Source organism: Triticum dicoccoides, chromosome 1B (genome assembly GCF_002162155.2).
Source record: "Triticum dicoccoides isolate Atlit2015 ecotype Zavitan chromosome 1B, WEW_v2.0, whole genome shotgun sequence".
Taxonomy (NCBI): Eukaryota; Viridiplantae; Streptophyta; class Magnoliopsida; order Poales; family Poaceae; genus Triticum; species Triticum dicoccoides.
This window is the reverse complement of record NC_041381.1, coordinates 155,590,977-155,608,628: the sequence shown is the minus strand read 5'-3', so window position 1 is coordinate 155,608,628 and position 17,652 is coordinate 155,590,977.

Genomic DNA, 17,652 nt, shown 5'->3' with positions numbered 1-17,652 from the left:
AGAGAGAGAGAGAGAGAGAGAGAGAGAGGGAGGGAGGGAGGGAGGGAGGGAGGAGAGAGGGAGAGAGAGACGCCTTAGGGTTAAACATATTTCAACACGTTTTTTTTGTTTTGTGTGAACACCGAGGCCATCGCCGGCGAGGGTGAGAAGAAGGATAAGCGGCAACACAAATATGATGCCTCGTAAAAATAAAGGAGATGGACCTATTGTAGTCTTAGGTGATTGTTATTGGGTTAAGAGTGTGTGTTATGTTTTCTCTCCCGTTGCAACGCACGGGCTCTTTTGCTAGTATTAAGAAAGAGAGGAAAAATACAACCGCCCACTAGTCCACATGATCCGGTTTACAACATCCAAACGACCATAAACTCAAGACTAAAGCAACAAACCAAGGCTGCAACAAAATGACCAAAACTAGAAGCAGCTGCTAGTGGAGAACAAAACGACCCATGCCCTCATGGTTAAGTTGGACATCTAGCGGGCTTTTGACATGGTGTCCTGGGAATTTCTTATCAAGTTGCTCGAGGCTCGAGGTGTGGGCCGGAGGGTGATAGACATGCTGGCAGCTCTGCTTCGCTCCTCTACCACCAATATCCTTGTCAATGGGGAGCTATCGGACAACATCAGCCATAGAAGGGGCCTACGACAGGGAGACCCCCTATCACCCCTCCTGTTTGTCATCGTCATGGACTGCTTGGCGGCAATGTTCGACCAGGCTGTGCAGCTACGGATACTTGGCCCCATTGGACACCAAAATCTGCCCTTCAGAACATCGCTTTACGCGGACGACACTGTGTTTTTCATCAATCCGAGAGCGTGTGAAATCCAGGCGGTCAGGAGCATGTTGCTGCTATTTGGGGAGGCCACAAGACTCAAGTGCAATTTTTCCAAGTCATCAGTCACGCCCATATACTGTGAGGGGGTGGGTGTTGGGTCGATCCTTCAAGGCCTGGAATGTTCGGTCAAGCCTTTCCCCTGTCAATATTTGGGCATGCCCATCTCAGACTCAAAATTGAAAAAAGGGGAACTACAACCGGTGTGTGATAAAATCCTAGGAAGGATGAAGGGGTGGAAACTGGCCCTGTTAAGTCTGGACGGGAGGTTGGACTTGGTTAAGAAGGTCTTGTCAGCAATGCCAATCTTCCAAATGATTGCAATTCATATGCCAACCTGCCTCGAGAAGATGATCGACAAGGTCAGGAGAGGGTTTCTTTGGGAAAGCAAGGAAGAGGCCACTAGTGGCAAATGCTTGGTAAACTGGAAAAGGGTCTGTCGCCCAACTGAATTTGGTGGCCTAGGGATCATAAATCTTGCGGCACAGAGTATTGCGCTCCGTGCCAGGTGGCTTTGGCAAACGTGGACTGATGGGAGTAAACCGTGGCTTGGTCTGGACATGCCTATCGACCCGAAGGTCAGGGCACTATTCAATGCATCGGTCGTCTTCCACCTTGGTAATGGAGAGCGAATTTCCTTCTGGAAGGAACCATGGTACAACGGCGTCAGCCTCCAGAACACCTACCCGACGTTGTTCGCGCACTGCACCAGGAAAAACTTAACAGTTGCACGGGCGCTGTTGAATAGAAGGTGGATCAAGCACCTCAAGCAAAACCTGACAGTTGAGGCAACACGGGAGTTCACTGCACTTTGGGCGGAGGTAAATCACATGGAGCAAGGCAATGGGCTGGACACCGTCTCTTGGAGATGGACAAACGATGGCATCTACACAGCATGATCGACATACTCTATACAATTTGAGGGCTGCTCCAGAGTGGGTTTTCAGACTTTCGTTTGGAAATCAGACGCTCCCGGCAAATGCAAAATCTTTGGGTGGCTGGCTCTGCTTGGAAGGTGCAATGGGGCCGATGTGCTGGCCAGAAAGGGATGGCCGCATGGTTCGACATGCGTGCTTTGCGCGGGGCAACCCGAGGTCGTGGTTCACTTGTTGGCTGCTTGTCCTTACACTGTCGACGTATGGAAGTCAACGCTGCAACACTGGGGGCTCCCGGCCACTTTGGCACCATCGCAAGCAACCACATCGTTGTTGGGATGGATAGAAGAGTCCACGGCAACAATGCCGACCTGCAAAAAGAAGGCCTGGAGTTCACTGATTCAGATGGTATGGTGGGTTATATGGAAGGAGCGCAATGCCCGGATCTTCCAGAACAACTATGCGTCAAGGGAGGTGACGGTCGGGCGGCTGATCGAAGATGCCGGAATATGGACACTGGCAGGCAGGCGATTAGTTAACACCCTTATGCATAGACCCAGAGAACCAGACTAAAACACCTAGACAAGGCATGGGTCTGGTGTCTCGGTCACCCCTGGTGGCCCTGTGGAGTTGTAACATTGTAAGCTTAACTGTTGTATGTATGTCTTCCACCCCCGAATGTCAATGAAAAGCTGCTCTGACGGCATTTTCGTCAAAAAAACGACCCATGCTCGCTTCTGCCCATAGCTTGGCAGCAGCGATAACTTGATCAAAGATCTTCATCATCGGCATGTGAGAATTCTCATAAACCCTACCATTCCTCTCCCGACATATGCTCCAGGTGATCAACAACACCAAGGTGTTTAGAGAGTTATTTTGGATCCTTGAACTCTAGCTCTGGCATCTTGCCACCACTCTTCTAAAGTTCGATCAGGCTGAAGCAAGACTCCATTTATCCTGGCCCAATGAAGGACCAAACTCCATAAAATTAAGATTACACTGCAGCCCCAAAACAAATGGTGTGTAGTTTCCTGAACCGCATTACAGAAGCTGCAAAAGTCATGGTGTGGAAGTCCTCGCTTAGCTAGGAAATCAGCTGTCCATACACGACCTCTAACAACCAGCCAAAGGAAAAGCTTGCATTTCAAAGGTGCCCAAGATTTCCAAATTGTGCATGCCGTGCTACAAATGGTCGAGGTGCTAAAGTGAGCCATGTAGACCGATTTTGTCGTGAACTCACCCTTGGAATCCCAAGTCCAAGTCCACTTATCCTCCATTCCTTGCACCAAGTGAACTTCTGAAACAATCTCCCACAAAGCCAAAACCTGGTGGAATGTGCTAATGGTAATTTGTTCCTTAATATCCTTAATCCATGCTCCATTAATCATGGCTTCAGCCACTGTTTTTCTAGTTCTAACAACCATTGGAACTGCCTAAAATACATCAGGTGCGACCTCCTCCACGACCGCTCCATGAACCCATCTATTGGTCCAGAAGAAACATCTAGACCCATCCCCTAACTGAACCCGCGCCACTGCATTGAAAAGTTACCTCTCCGGCTTTTCCACGGGATCCAACAAGATGTTCCAAGCGCGATTCTCCGCGGATCTAGCCTTCCATGCCCAACGCAGCCAAAGAGCCGAATTCATAATCTCAAGGTCCAACACACCTAAACCCCCGGTTTCCTTAGGACGGCAGATTTGCTTCCAACTGACCAAACATTGTCCTCCATTAACAGCATCAGTTCCTCTCCATAAGAAGGCTCTGCGTATCTTATCAATCGCCTTAAACACCCACGGCAGGTGGTCTAGGGACATTAAGTGGAATATTGGAATTGCTGATAGAGCTACCTGAACAAGTATCAAATGACCACTCAGTTGGAGGAAGCCAATGCGCCAAAGACCCAACCTGCTCCTAAGCTTGTCAATGAGACACTGGAAGTCTTCTTTGCGGAGTTTCTTGAGACTCAAGGGCAGCCCCGATAGCTAATCGGCAACTTTTCAACCTTACAACTAAGGATGTTACCTAAGGCTTCAATCTGATCTTCCTCACAGAATATAGAGGACAATGAGCTCTTGCTAAGATTGCATCGAAATCCTGATGAACAACTGAAAATATTCAACAACAGTTTAGTTGCAGCAACTTACTCACTTTTAGCCTTCAAAAATAGGATAACATCATCAGCGTATATGGACATACGTTGGGGGATAGAGTGTCTATTGCTGAAGGGCTCCAAAATGCCACTTTGTTCAGCCTTATCAAAAAGTTTGCAAAGAGTTTTCATGTTATTCATATATCGTTTGAGTGCTGGGGTAGACTTGACCATAATTTGTACGAGTACAAATCAAAGAAAATTTAATTAGTACTATGCAATTTCCTTTGTTTGTAACCCATGTGAGCATCAACAATGCCTCTCCAGCCCATTCTCGGTTGCAAAGGTTCGTCGAATGATTAATCTGGGTGTTTCCTCTTAGGGTAATGTTTATACCCGGCGCACCGGCCGAACACTCGGCCGGACTCGTGTGCGTCATGGATCCTATGCGATCCAGCCACCCTATGCTAAGCCACGTGTTCTGCCAGGCCGCACCCACCGCTGAAGCATTTTTCTTATCCTCTCACGTGTATACCATCTATCGCCACTCATTTTCCCCCAATCTATGTTTGTTGCCGCTTCCCAGCCCCCAGCTTCTCGCCGCCGTCGAGCCGAACAACGCTCCTCCTTTAATCCTACCCCAAATCAGCAATGGCTGCTAGCTGAGAGGCAAGCCAGGCGCGAGGGCGTCATGCTTGGGAGGTTGAGCGGAGCTGAGAGGAGGGAGGGGGGCATCTTCGCATGCTCGACCCCCAGATGACGCCGATGCTCTTTTTTCACCAACTCCTGGTGGCCTACCGCCCAAGGCAACTGCGGCCACGGCGTGCTGCGTCCGACGGCGCCAAATGCTGGGACTAGCGGCATGGAATGCTTCAACCATGGTTTTTTTGCAGATGATGGAATAGACGCTCATAGCGACTGGGCGACTGGCGATGGAGACGGTGTTTTCTTGGCTGGAACTAGATTGTTTTGCTGGAAACAACTCCAACATTTGCTCCACCATATCCTGTTTTTGCTGGATCCTGCAAACTTTTTTTGCTACCACCATCCTTGTTTGCTGGACCGGTGCTCTTTTTTGCTTCCACCGTGTTTTGTTTTTGTTGGATTCAGCCAACTCTTTTGCTATCATCATCCTTTGTTTGCTGGACCGGTGCTCTTTTTTGTTTCCACCGTGTTCTGTTTTTGCTGGATCAAACCTTTTTTTTCTACCACCATCCGCGTCGAAGGCGTGGTTTTTGTTGGATTTGTTGTTTGTTTTTGCTGGAACCAGCAATGTTGGGTGGCGAGATGCCGAGGTGATGGGTTTGCTGGGACCGGCGAGGCCTTTTTACTTCGACCAACGGCATTCTTTTGCTGGATCGAATTTTTTGTTTTGCTGCAACGGTCATTAGAGGAGCTACATCTAAACGGCGGGGGAAGCAGAGCCAGCAATGGTGGAGCTGTGGCCAGCGGCGCTCCGCAGCACACCGGTGGTTTGCAACGCGGTGGGGGACAGGGGAGTGGCGAGTTGGGTGTGCTATGAGATGCGACACTGCGGGGGGATTATTACAGCAAGATCCGTGAGGTTGAAGATGCTTAGAGCCTAGAGGGTGAATCAGACGGTTCACAATAATTGCATTGTACTGCTGCGGGTAGACCAGCCCAATTTGAGCCGGTCGACTGGCGCCTATCAGTCGCCTTCCTCTTACTGCGGACAATCTCAAATTGCCATAATGAACGTGTTTTTAACGGAACCAACTTCCATGCCTTTTGTAGGTTATCACGACTTCACGAGGGCTACATAATGGATCCATATGTGATGATATCTTCAACTTGCAAAGGATCATTCACCTAAGACCTTTGGTTGCAATCATTGGGAGATTGTAGCACCAGATACACTCAACCGAAATAGATGACAGTCTAGTAATAAGTTATGTATTTGTAATCATTTACTACCTCTGTCCTGGTTTATAAGTCCCCTTTGATTTTTCCCAAATTTTGACTAAATATTTAACTAACAAAAATATTAATGCATGATATAAAAAATTATATAGTTGGATTCGTATTTAAACATAGTTTTCAATTATATTATTTTTATGACATGCATTAACATTTTGTTAGTTAAATTAAAGGTCAAAATCTGGCACATAATACAATGGGGACTCATAAACTACTCCTCCGTTCCTAAATACTCCAGGTAGTCCATGTGAAATATCTAATCACAAGTAACGTTGCCGGCAATACTCAAAAGCTAGTCTCGATAGTCAAGATACCCAAAATTTGGCTATGGTGGTTATCAATGCAATGGCAAGGAGTAGACAAAGATGTCGTCGAGGTTACCGTTCTTGCTTACGGTTGAGGGTGTCAAAATTGTTGAGCGGTTGTTGTCGATGACGAGTCCGTGGCGAATATGAGCGGTGGTGATGTTGATGTCGAACCATACCTATATAGCCTAAACACAATAGGACACGGGAACTACAACTCAAATTCTCAAAACAAAACGTGTCAAAATTGTCGGAGTTGATAGCGGGTAAGCGATGTTGGTGTTTGCGGAAAGCAGTGGTGGTATGGAGAAGTGTACGTGGACACCGGAACAAAATTTGGCGAAATTTAGGCGGGAAACCGAGCGGTGGATGGAAGTGATGCTGTTAGGGGCAGGATGTCCGGGCTTGAGGGCCGGATGTCTGGGGGTCGGGCCGGATGTCCTGGCTCTGGATCCGTGGACGAACTCGATGAACCCCGCGTGGAAAGGTCAAATCTGGGGCAAAATTCGGAAGATTTCGTGGATGGAAATTGGGGAATAGATGGGGGAAAGCTAGATCTACCTGCTACACAAAATCTGCGGATCAAATCCAACAAAACTTCATCACAAAAAAATTGGGGGATTATTTTTGTGGGGAAATTTCGAATTTGGGACAAAATCAACAAAACAAGGCTAGAAAACGAAGAGGGGAGGCTCCAAAATCGTGATCAACGTGGCTCATGATACCAAGATGGTGTAGGGTAGAACCCTAGTTGCCCGATCTTTCATGAAAGGAGCGGATCTCAACGAGGAACACGAAGAACACGAAGGAAAACGCGAGGGAAAACACAAGAGAATCACTCAAACCAACAAGATTTGGTCACACATATGCTAGATCCTCGAAACATACAGAGATACACGATCCGAATCCAACAAAGGACGATACAAGAGGCACGTTCTTCTCCGAGAGGAGGTCTTGAGGGTCTTCCCGATTGGGGTCTTGAATCCACTTGGGGGATCTTCTCCGTAGAGGTCGTGAACTTCTGACAAGGGGATCAAGTGGAGAGCAAAGCTTCTCAATGAGATACTACTTTGCTAACCCTAGAAAGAGGAAGGAGGAAGAGTATATATAGTCTAGGTGGGCGAAGGGGTACATGGGCCTTGACCCTTCACTGTGCGCAGACAGATGTGGCCGGACGTCCGGACGTCGGGCCGGATGTCCGGGCCTTCCCGAGGGGCCGGATGTCCGGGCTGGCGGGGTCGGCCTCGGTGCTCTCTGGATAGGCGGTGTCCGGATTTCCGGGCTGGCCGCCGGATGTTTGGGCCTTGTAGACTTGGTCGCAGGTCCTTTGCTGCAGGCGACACCTCCAGGGGCCGGATGTCCGGTTCCTGGGAGCTGTTCTTGACTCCTTCCGTTGGTTCTCTTCCTCCATGAACTTGGGGACTTGTCCATCTTCACGTGCATCTTCGGGAGGGTCCTCTTGGTACCTAATCATGCACAACATTTCGGACTTAGGTAGTAGCCATGTCTTGAGTGGATCATATGTGATATCACTAAGGAGAGAAGTCACCTTGGTCTCGAGAGCTCTAGCTCGTGCTCGTGTCATAGGTCCTTTTGACACTTGGTGAGACGATGATAGGTCCATGGGGATGACCATAGGATGCTCCGCATCATCTCCCCTCCCTTGGGAAAGATCCGACCTTGGATTGAAATCCACATCACCATGGTACGGGAAGAGATCTTTTACGTTGAAGATGTCGCTCACGGAGTACTTATCGCGTGGGATGTCGATCTTGTAGGCGTTGTTGTTGTAGCGTTCAAGCACCTTGAAGGGTCCATCGGCTCGTGGCAGAAGTTTGCCTTGTGTTCGTTGGGGAAGCGTTCCTTGCAAAGGTGTAGCCACGCAAGATCTCCAATGTTGAATATCATGGGTTGCTTGTTGATGTTGAGCTTGGTCGTGAGTCGTTGTACTTGGCGCTCGATGGTGTGCCTTGTATCTTCATGCATCTTCTTGAGGTAGTTCACTCGGGCACTCGCGTCCATATTGATGCGCTCTTGTAGTGGTAGAGGAAGAATGTCCAATGGGGACAACGGGTTGAAACCATAGACAACTTTGAAAGGGGACTTGTCGGTAGTCGAATGCCTTGCGCGGTTGTAGGCGTACTCGGTGATGGGTAGGCATTCCTCCCACTCCTTGATGTTCCTCTTGATCAACACACGTAGTAGAGTGAAGAGTGTTCAGTTCGTCACCTCCGTTTGGCCGTCGGTTTGAGGGTGGTATGCTGAAGTGAACAAGAGCTTGATTCCGATCTTGGCGCATAAGGTCTTCTAAAAATAACTCAAGAACTTGACATCGCGGTCCGAGACAATCGTCTTTGGCACTCCATGAAGTTGCAAGATTTCCCTACAAAAAAGAAGCATCATCTATATTGTTGCATGGTATGAAATATGCCATTTTAGAGAATCGGTCCATAACAACAAACACAGAATCCTTTCCATTTCTAGTTCTAGGCAAACCAAGCACAAAATCCATGCTAATATCTTCCCATGGGTGGTGTGGAATTGGGAGAGGCATATAAAGATCATGAGATTGAGCTTTGGACTTAGCTTTGCGACATGTCGAACATCGGTTGGTGAAACGTGAGACGTCGCGCAACATCTTGGGCCAAAAATTGTTCTTGGAGAGTGTGGTGAATGTCTTATCACGTCCAAAGTGTCCCATTAGTCCTCCTCGATCTGGGAGATTCTTGCAAAAGTAACAAATGAAGAGAAGACTCGGGGATGCATAGTTTGTTAGCTCTCATAAGATAATCATCTTTGATGTAATAGCATTCCCAAGATGTATGTATTAAACATTTGGCATAAGGAATAGCAAAAGTAGGATCATGCGCATACAAGTCTTTAATGTGCTCAAAACCAATGACATTCAATTCAAGTTTGTTGACAAGCATGCATATGCGGGAAAGAGCATACGCCACAACATTTTACTTACCTTTGATGTATTTTATGACATAAGGAAATGACTTGATGAACTCACTCCACTTAGCATGACGCTTGTTCAACTTAGTTTGACCCTTAAGGTACTTAAGCATTTCATGGTCGGTATGAATGAAAAATTCATGAGGGCGAAGATAATGTTCCCATTCATGCAAAACTCGCACTAAAGCATATAGCTCTTTATCATAGATGGGGTAATTAAGTTGCACTCCGGAAAGTTTTTCGCTAAAGTAAGCAATGGGGCTCTTCTCTTGCATTAACACACCTCCTATGCCATTACCACTAGCATCACAATGAATCTCAAAGGGTTTGTTAAAGTTGGGTAATGCAAGAACGGGAGCATGACTAAGCAAATTCTTAAGCTCATTAAATGTGGTGTCTTGAGATGGTCCCCAAATGAATGGTGCATTCTTCTTACTCAAAGCATGTAAAGGAGATGCAACAGTGCTAAAGTCCATAACAAATCTATGGTAGAAACCGGCTAGACCAAGGAAACTTCACACTTGTTGCAAGTTGGTCGGTTGGGGCCAAGTTTTAATAGCATTGATCTTAGATTCATCTACATGAACACCCTTAGAAGACACAAAGAAACCCAAGAAAACAAGCTTATCAACACCAAAAAGGCATTTGTCCATATTAGCATGAAGGCACTCTTTCCTAAGGGTTTGCAACACGGTTCTAAGATGGGTGACATGATCTTTGAGGGATTTGCTAAAGACAAGAATGTCGTCGAAATAGACCTCAACAAATACACCAATATAGGGTCGAAGAACAAAATGCATGACTCGCATGAAAGTTCTGGGTGCTTTGGATAAACCCATTGGCATAACTAGCCTTGCATATAGGCCAAATTATGTCTTAAATGCGGTTTTCCATTCATCACCTTCTTGGATGCATATTTGATAGTAGCCACTCTTAAGACAATCTTAGAGAAAATGGTGGCTCCGCTAAGCTCATCTAGCATATCATCTAGGCATGGAATGGGGTAACGATAATGCACGGTAATAGCATTGTTAGGACGACAATCGGAACACATGTGAAATCTACCATCTTTCTTGGGAACAAGGATTACCGGTACGACACATGGGCTCAAACTTTCTCATACATGGCCGTTGTCGATGAGTTGTTGTACTTGTCGTTGGATCTCCTTGGTTTCCTAGAGGTTGACGTGGTAGGGAGCCTTGTTAGAAAGGGGTGCTCCAGGGATGAGTTCGATTCGGTGCTCAATGCCTTGCAGTGGAGGTAGACCTGGAGGTAGCTCATCGAGGAATACATCTTGGAATTCCTGCAAAAGAGAAGATAACACTAAAGGTAGATTGTGAGAGGTGTTAGTTTTTAGTGCCTCGTCCTTGCACAAAAGGACACAGTGCATAACACTTGATGGGTTCTCACACACTTCTCTCGTCTCACTTTTGGTGGCAAATAGGACTAGGTTCTTCTTGCCGCTCATCGTGGAGGCACTCAATTTGGGATTTTGGTGCTCACTCTCTTTTTGGTGGTTCGCTCTCTCACTATTCTCTCCATGATGGGTGGCTTGCTTGTCGGCGATCACTTGACTTGGGGACATAGGTTGTAGAATGTACTCGTTTCCTTTAATCTTGAAGCTATAGTGATTTGTACGCCTGTTGTGGATGACACCTCGGTTAAATTGCCTTGGCCATCCAAGAAGGAGGTGGCAAACGGACATCGAAACAACATCACACTCCAAAGTTTCTCCGTAAGCTCCAATCTTGATGGAAACTTATATTGTATGCTTGACTTGGGTAGTGCTTGAGTCGCTTAGACATTCAACTTTGTAGGGGGTGAGGGTGCTTCATCTTCACCAATTGGAGCTTGGAGCATAGTTCTTCACTTGCCAAGTTATGACAACTCCCTCCGTCGATGATGACCTTCACGGACCTTCCATTGATGCCGACCTTGGTGTGGAAGATATGGCATCTTTGATATTCATCTTGTTGATGTTGAAGAGCCAAGACCTTGGAGACAACGAGAACGGGGCTCGAATCCTCATCACAAAAGACTTGATCATCTTCATCTTCATTCACGCGCTGGTGCATGGCCACTTGCTCAAGGGCTTCCATATCCTCTTCACTCATGGAGTCATATGTTCCGTCATCGTTGAGGATCATGGTGCGCTTGTTGGTACACTCAAAGGACTTGTGGCCTCAGTCGCTGCATGTGAAGCACTTGATAGAACTTGTCTTGACGGTCTCATCTGTTGGAGTTGTAGATGATGAAGCTCTCGGCTTGAAGTTGCTTGTAGTAGGAGGACGACTTGAGGTTGTCGAAGTTTTCTTGTAACTTGACTTGTCACCGGTGCTTGTAGATGGCTTGGTTGTGGTAGAATTTCTCGGAGTCATTGAAGCTTGGGTGTTGGAGAAGCCGTAGCTCTTGGAAGAGTACTTGGCATACTTTAAGTCATCTTGCACTTGACGTTCCGCTTTGGTAGCTTGGTGCACTAGCTCAATGAGGTTCGAGTATGGTTGGAAGTCGGCTATCTTCTTGATAGGATGATTGAGTCTATTCAAGAAACGTGCCATAGTTTGCTCATCATCTTCCGTGACACTGGCTCTTATCATGGCAATCTCCATTTCCTTGTAGTACTCTTCAACGCTCTTTGTTCGTTGCTTGAGTAGTTGGACTTTCTTGAAGAGGTCGCGGTTGTAGTAGGTTAGCACGAAACGTGCTCTCAGGACATCCTTCATTTGCGCCCAAGTTGTGATGGGTGGTTCACCTCTTGCCTCTCGGCGCTCAATGACTTGATCCCACCAAATGAGGACGTAATCTTGGAACTCAAGGGATGCCATAGCGATCTTCTTCTCTTCCTCATAGTTGTGCAAGTGGAAGATTTTGTCAACCTTCAATGCCCATGAAAGGTACTCTTCGGCATCATTGCTTTCGGAAAACAAGGGCATGGTGAACTTTAGCCTACCGTAGCGTTGCTCTTCATTGTGTTGGGGTCGAGGGTGATGACGTCCTTGACGAGGAGGATTGTCTCCCTCAACTTGCTCTTATCGTGGAGCATTTCCATTGTCTTCATGCTCTTGGTGAACTTGAGTTTCTTGTCTAGCTTGTGGAGGGGCTTGTCGAGCTTGTGGAGGAGCTTGAGGAACTTGACGATGCACTCGTGATTGATAAATCCTCTCTTGAACTTCATTGCGAAGTGCTTCTTCTTGTTCGTGCCTATGGCCATTGCGTTTGGCAACGGCGCGACTTGTGTCATGGAGTGCACGTTGCACCTCAAGTGCTTAAGCTTCTTGCCGTTGTTGTTCTTTACGTTGTGCCTCGGCATCTTGTTCGTCTTGGTGTTGCCGCACTCGCTCTTCTTCTTGTTGTCGTAGACATTGCCGTTCTTGTGCTTGCGCAAATGTAGCTTGATTTTGGCGATGCCGATGTGCTTGCTCGTCAAGCTGTTCTTGTGTAGGATTGCGGTGTAGAGGATTGCGGTTTGCTTGATGGTCTTGGCGCACGGCTCATCGATAAGTGTTTGATGTTGGAGTACTTGAGCCAGATATGGTGTCGTCGGAGTGTCGACTCGAGCGGCTCCGTCTTGAGTAGGACGATGAGGTAGATGAGCGGTTGACCAACAAGGCACGAATCTCGTCCATTCTTGCATTGCTCTCTTGTTTTTGTTCATCGAGATTGTTGTCAAAGTAGTCTCTTGTACGTTGCTCGGAGAGTCGCAAGTCGGTGGCGAGGTGGTCGATGCGGTCGCTCATTTCTTGTTGTTCTTGATGCAAAGCTTGTTGTGCACAAAAAGGTGACTCTTGGTGATGTAGGAAGTCATGTCGTCGTCTTGCTAGATGAAGAGTGGGTTGGTAGAATAACTTGGCCTATCCATCATTCCAAGCAAATATGTGAGTGGGAGAAAGAGAAGATTGTACCTTGACCGATGTTGAAGAGGGATCAATGATCACTGATGTCTACTATGCAACCTTCTTCTTGTAGACGCTGTTGGGCCTCCAAGTGCAGAGGTTTGTAGGACAGTAGCAAATTTCCCTCAAGTGGATGACCTAAGGTTTATCAATCCGTGGGAGGCGTAGGATGAAGATGGTCTCTCTCAAACAACCCTGCAACCAAATAACAAAGAGTCTCTTGTGTCCCCAACACACCCAATAAAATGGTAAATTGTATAGGTGCACTAGTTCGGCGAAAAGATGGTGATACAAGTGCAATATGGATGGTAGATAAAGGTTTTTATAATCTGAAAATATAAAAAGGAAGGTAGCAAGTGGTAAAAGTGAGCGGAAACGGTATTGCAATGCTTCGAAACAAGGCCTAGGGTTCATACTTTCACTAGTGCAAATTCTCTCAACAATAATAACATATTGGATCATATAAAAATCCCTCAACGTGCAACAAAGAGTCACTCCAAAGTCACTAATAGCGGAGAACAAAAGAAGAGATTATGGTAGGGTACGAAAGCACCTCAAAGTTATTCTTTCCGATCAATCCATTGGGCTATTCCTATAAGTGTCACAAACAACCCCAGACTTTGTAGTAAAATAGCACCTTAAGACACAAATCAAGCAAAACCCTAATGTCACCTAGATACTCCAATGTCACCACAAGTATCCGCGGGTTTGATTATACGATATGCATCACACAATCTCAGATTCATCTATTCAACCAACACAAAGAACTTCAAAGAGTGCCCCAAAGTTTCAATTGGAGAGTCAATACGAAAACGTGTGCCAACCCCTCTGCATAAGTTCACAAGGTTATTGAACCCACAAGTTGATCCCCAAAACATACATCAAGTAGATCACGTGAATATCCCATTGTCACCACAGATAAGAACATGCAAGACATACATCAAGTGTTCTCAAATCCTTAAAGACTCAATCCGATAAGATAACTTCAAAGGGAAAACTCAATCCATTACAAGAAGATAGAGGGGGAGAAACATCATATGATCCAACTATAATAGCAAAGCTCGCAATCCATCAAGATCGTGGCAAATCAAGAACACGAGAGAAAGAGATCAAACACATAGCTACTGGTACATACCCTCAGCCCCGAGGGTGAACTACTCCCTCCTTGTCATGGAGAGCGCCGGGATGATGAAGATGGCCACCGGTGATGGATCCCCCTCTAGCAGGGTGCCGGAATAGGGTCCCGATTGTTTTTTGTGGCTATAGAGGCTTGCGGCGGCAAAACTCCTTATCTAGATTTATTTTTGGGGGTTTCTGTATTTATAGGAATTTTTGGCATCGGTTTCATGTCAGGGGGATCTCCAAGTCAGCCACGAGGTAGGGGGCGCGCCCAAGGGGGTAGGACACGCCCTCCACCCTCGTGGATGACTCGGGACTCTTCTGGGCCAACTATTTTGCTTCGGGGGCTTCTTCTGGTCCATAAAAATCATCGGGAATTTTCAGCTCATTTGGACCCCGTTTGATATTCCTTTTCTGTAAAACTCAAAAACAAGGAAAAAAATAGAATCTGGCACTGGGCTCTAGGTTAATAGGTTAGTCCAAAAAATCATATAAAACATCATGTAAATGCATATAAAACATCCTAGATGGATAATATAATAGCATGGAACAATCAAAAATTATAGATACATTGGAGACGTATCAAGCATCCCCAAGCTTAATTCCTGCTCGTCCTCGAGTAGGTAAATGATAAAAACAGAATTTTCGATGTGGAATGCTACCTAACATGTTTATCAATGTAATGTTCTTTATTGTGGTAAGAATATTCAGATCCATAAGATTCAAAAAAAGGTTTAATATTGACATAAAAACAATAATACTTCAAGCATACTAATAAAGCAATCATGTCTTCTCAAAATAACATGGCCAAAGAAAGCTATCCCTACAAAATCATATAGTCTCGCTATGCTCCATCTTCATCACACAAAATATTCAAATCATGAACAACCCCGGTTTCAGCCAAGCAATTGTTTCATACTTTAGTATTCTCAAACTTTTTCAACTTCCACGCAATACATGAGCGTGAGCCATGGACATAGCACTATAGGTGGAATATAATGGTGGTTGTGGAGAAGACAAAAGGAGAAGATAGTCTCACAACAACTAGGCGTATCAACAGGCTATGTATGAAGGAAATATGCCCTAGAGGAAATAATAAAGTCATTATTTATTTCCTTATTTCATCATAAATGTTTATTATTCATGCTAGAATTGTATTAACCGGAAACTTAGTACATGTGTGAATACATAGACAAAACATAGTGTCCCTAGTATGCCTCTATTAGACTAGCTCGTTAATCAAAGATGGTTATGTTTCCTAACCATAGACATGCGTTTTCATTTTATTAATGGGATCACATAATTAGGAGAATGATGTGATGGACATGACCCATCCGTTAGATTAGCATTATGATTGTTACGGTTTCATTGCTACTGCTTTCTTCATGACTTATACATGTTCCCCAGGCTATGAGATTATGCAACTTCCCAATACAGGCGGAACATCTTGTGTCCTATCAAACGTCACAATGTAAATGGGTGATTATAAAGATGCTCTACAAGTGTCTTCGAAGGTGTTTGTTGGGTTGGCATAGATCGAGATTAGGATTTGTCACTCCGTGTTTCGGAGAGGTATCTCTGGGCCCTCTAGATAATGCTCATCACTATATGCCTTGCAAGCAATGTGACTAATGAGTTAGTTGCGGGATGAAGTATTACGGAACGAGTAAAGAGACTTGCCGGTAATGAGATTGAACTAGGTATGATGATACCTACGATCGAATCTCGGGCAAGTAACATATCGATGACAAAGGGAACAACATATGTTGTTATGCGGTTTGACCGATAAAGATCTTCATAGAATATGTAGGAGCCAATATGAGCATCCAGGTTCCGCTATTGGTTATTGACCAGAGATGTGTCTCGGTCATGTCTACATAGTTCTCGAACCCATAGGGTCCGCACGCTTAACGTTCGATGACGATATGTATTATGAGTTATGTGTTTTTGATGACCGAAGTTTGTTCAGAGTCCTGTATGAGATCACGGATGTGACGAGGAGTCTCGAAATGGCTGAGACATAAAGATTGATATATTGGACTATGTTACTCAGACACCGGAAGTGTTCTGAGTGGTTTCGGGTAAAAACGGAGTGCCGGAGGGGTTACTGGAACCCCCCGAGGGAACTAATGGGCCACCATGGGCCTTAGTGGAGAGAGAGGAGGGTGGCCAGGGCAGGCCGCCCCCCCCCTTAGCAGTCCGAATTGTATAAGGGAAAGGGGGCGGAGCCCCCTTTCATACTCCCTCTCCCTCTCCTTCCTTCCCCCTCTCTTCCTTGTAGGAGAATCCTACTAGGACTAGTAGTCCTAGTAGGATTCCTCCTCTTGGGCGTGCCCCCTAGGGCCGGCTGGCCTCCCCCACCCTCCTTTATATACAGGGGGATGGGTCACTCTAGAACACACATGTTTCTCTTAACCGTGTGCGGTGCCCCCCTCCATAGTTACACACCTCGATCATACCATCGTAGTGCTTAGGCGAAGCCCTGCACCGGTAACATCATCATCACTGTCGCTACGCCATCGTGTTGACGGAACTCACCCGCGTCCCCAACTGGATCAAGAGCACGAGGGACGTCATCGAGCTGAACGTGTGCTGAACGCGGAGGTGCCGTGCGTTTGGTACTTGGATCGGTTGGATCGCGAAGAAGTTCAACTACATCAACCGCGTTACTAAACGCTTCCGCTTTTGGTCTACGAGGATACGTGGACACACTCTCCCCTCTCGTTGCTATGCATCTCCTAGATAGATCTTGCGTGATCGTAGGTAATTTTTTGAAATTACTGTGTTCCCCAACAATGGCATTAGAGCCAGGTCTATGCGTAGATGTTTTATGCACGAGTAGAACACAAAGAGTTGTTGGTGATAATAGTCATACTGCTTACCACCAACGTCTTACTTTGATTCGGCGGTATTGTTGGATGAAGCGGCCTGGACCGACATTACATGACCGCGTTCATGAGACTGGTTCTACCGACGTGCTTTTGCACATAGGTGGATGGCGGGTGTCTGTTTCTCCAACTTTAGTTGAATCGAGTTTGACTACGGCCGGTCCATGTTGAAGGTTAAAACAACACACTTGACAAAAAATCGTTGTGGTTTTGATGCATAGGTAAGAATGGTTCTTGCTAGAAACCCGTAGCAGCCACATAAAACTTGCAACAACAAAGTAGAGGGCGTCTAACTTGTTTTTGCAGGGCTTGCTGTGATGTGATATGGTCAAGACATGATGTGATATAAATTGTTGTATGAGATGATCATGTTTTGTAATAGAGTTATCAGCAACTGGCAGGAGCCATATGGTTGTTGCTTTATTGTATGAAATGCAATCGCCATGTAATTGCTTTACTTTATCACTAAGCGGTAGAGATAGTCATAGAAACAATAGTTGGCGAGACGAGAACGATGCTACGATGGAGATCAAGGTGTCGCGTCAGTGATGATGGAGATCATGACGATGCTTCGGTGAGAACAAGATGATGATGGCCATATCATGTCACATATTTTGATTGCATGTGATGTTTATCTTTTATGCATCTTATTTTGCTTAGTACGACGATAGCATTATAAGATGATCCCTTATTAAATTTCAAGGTATAAGTGTTCTCCCTGAGTATGCACCGTTGCTATAGTTCGTCGTGCTGA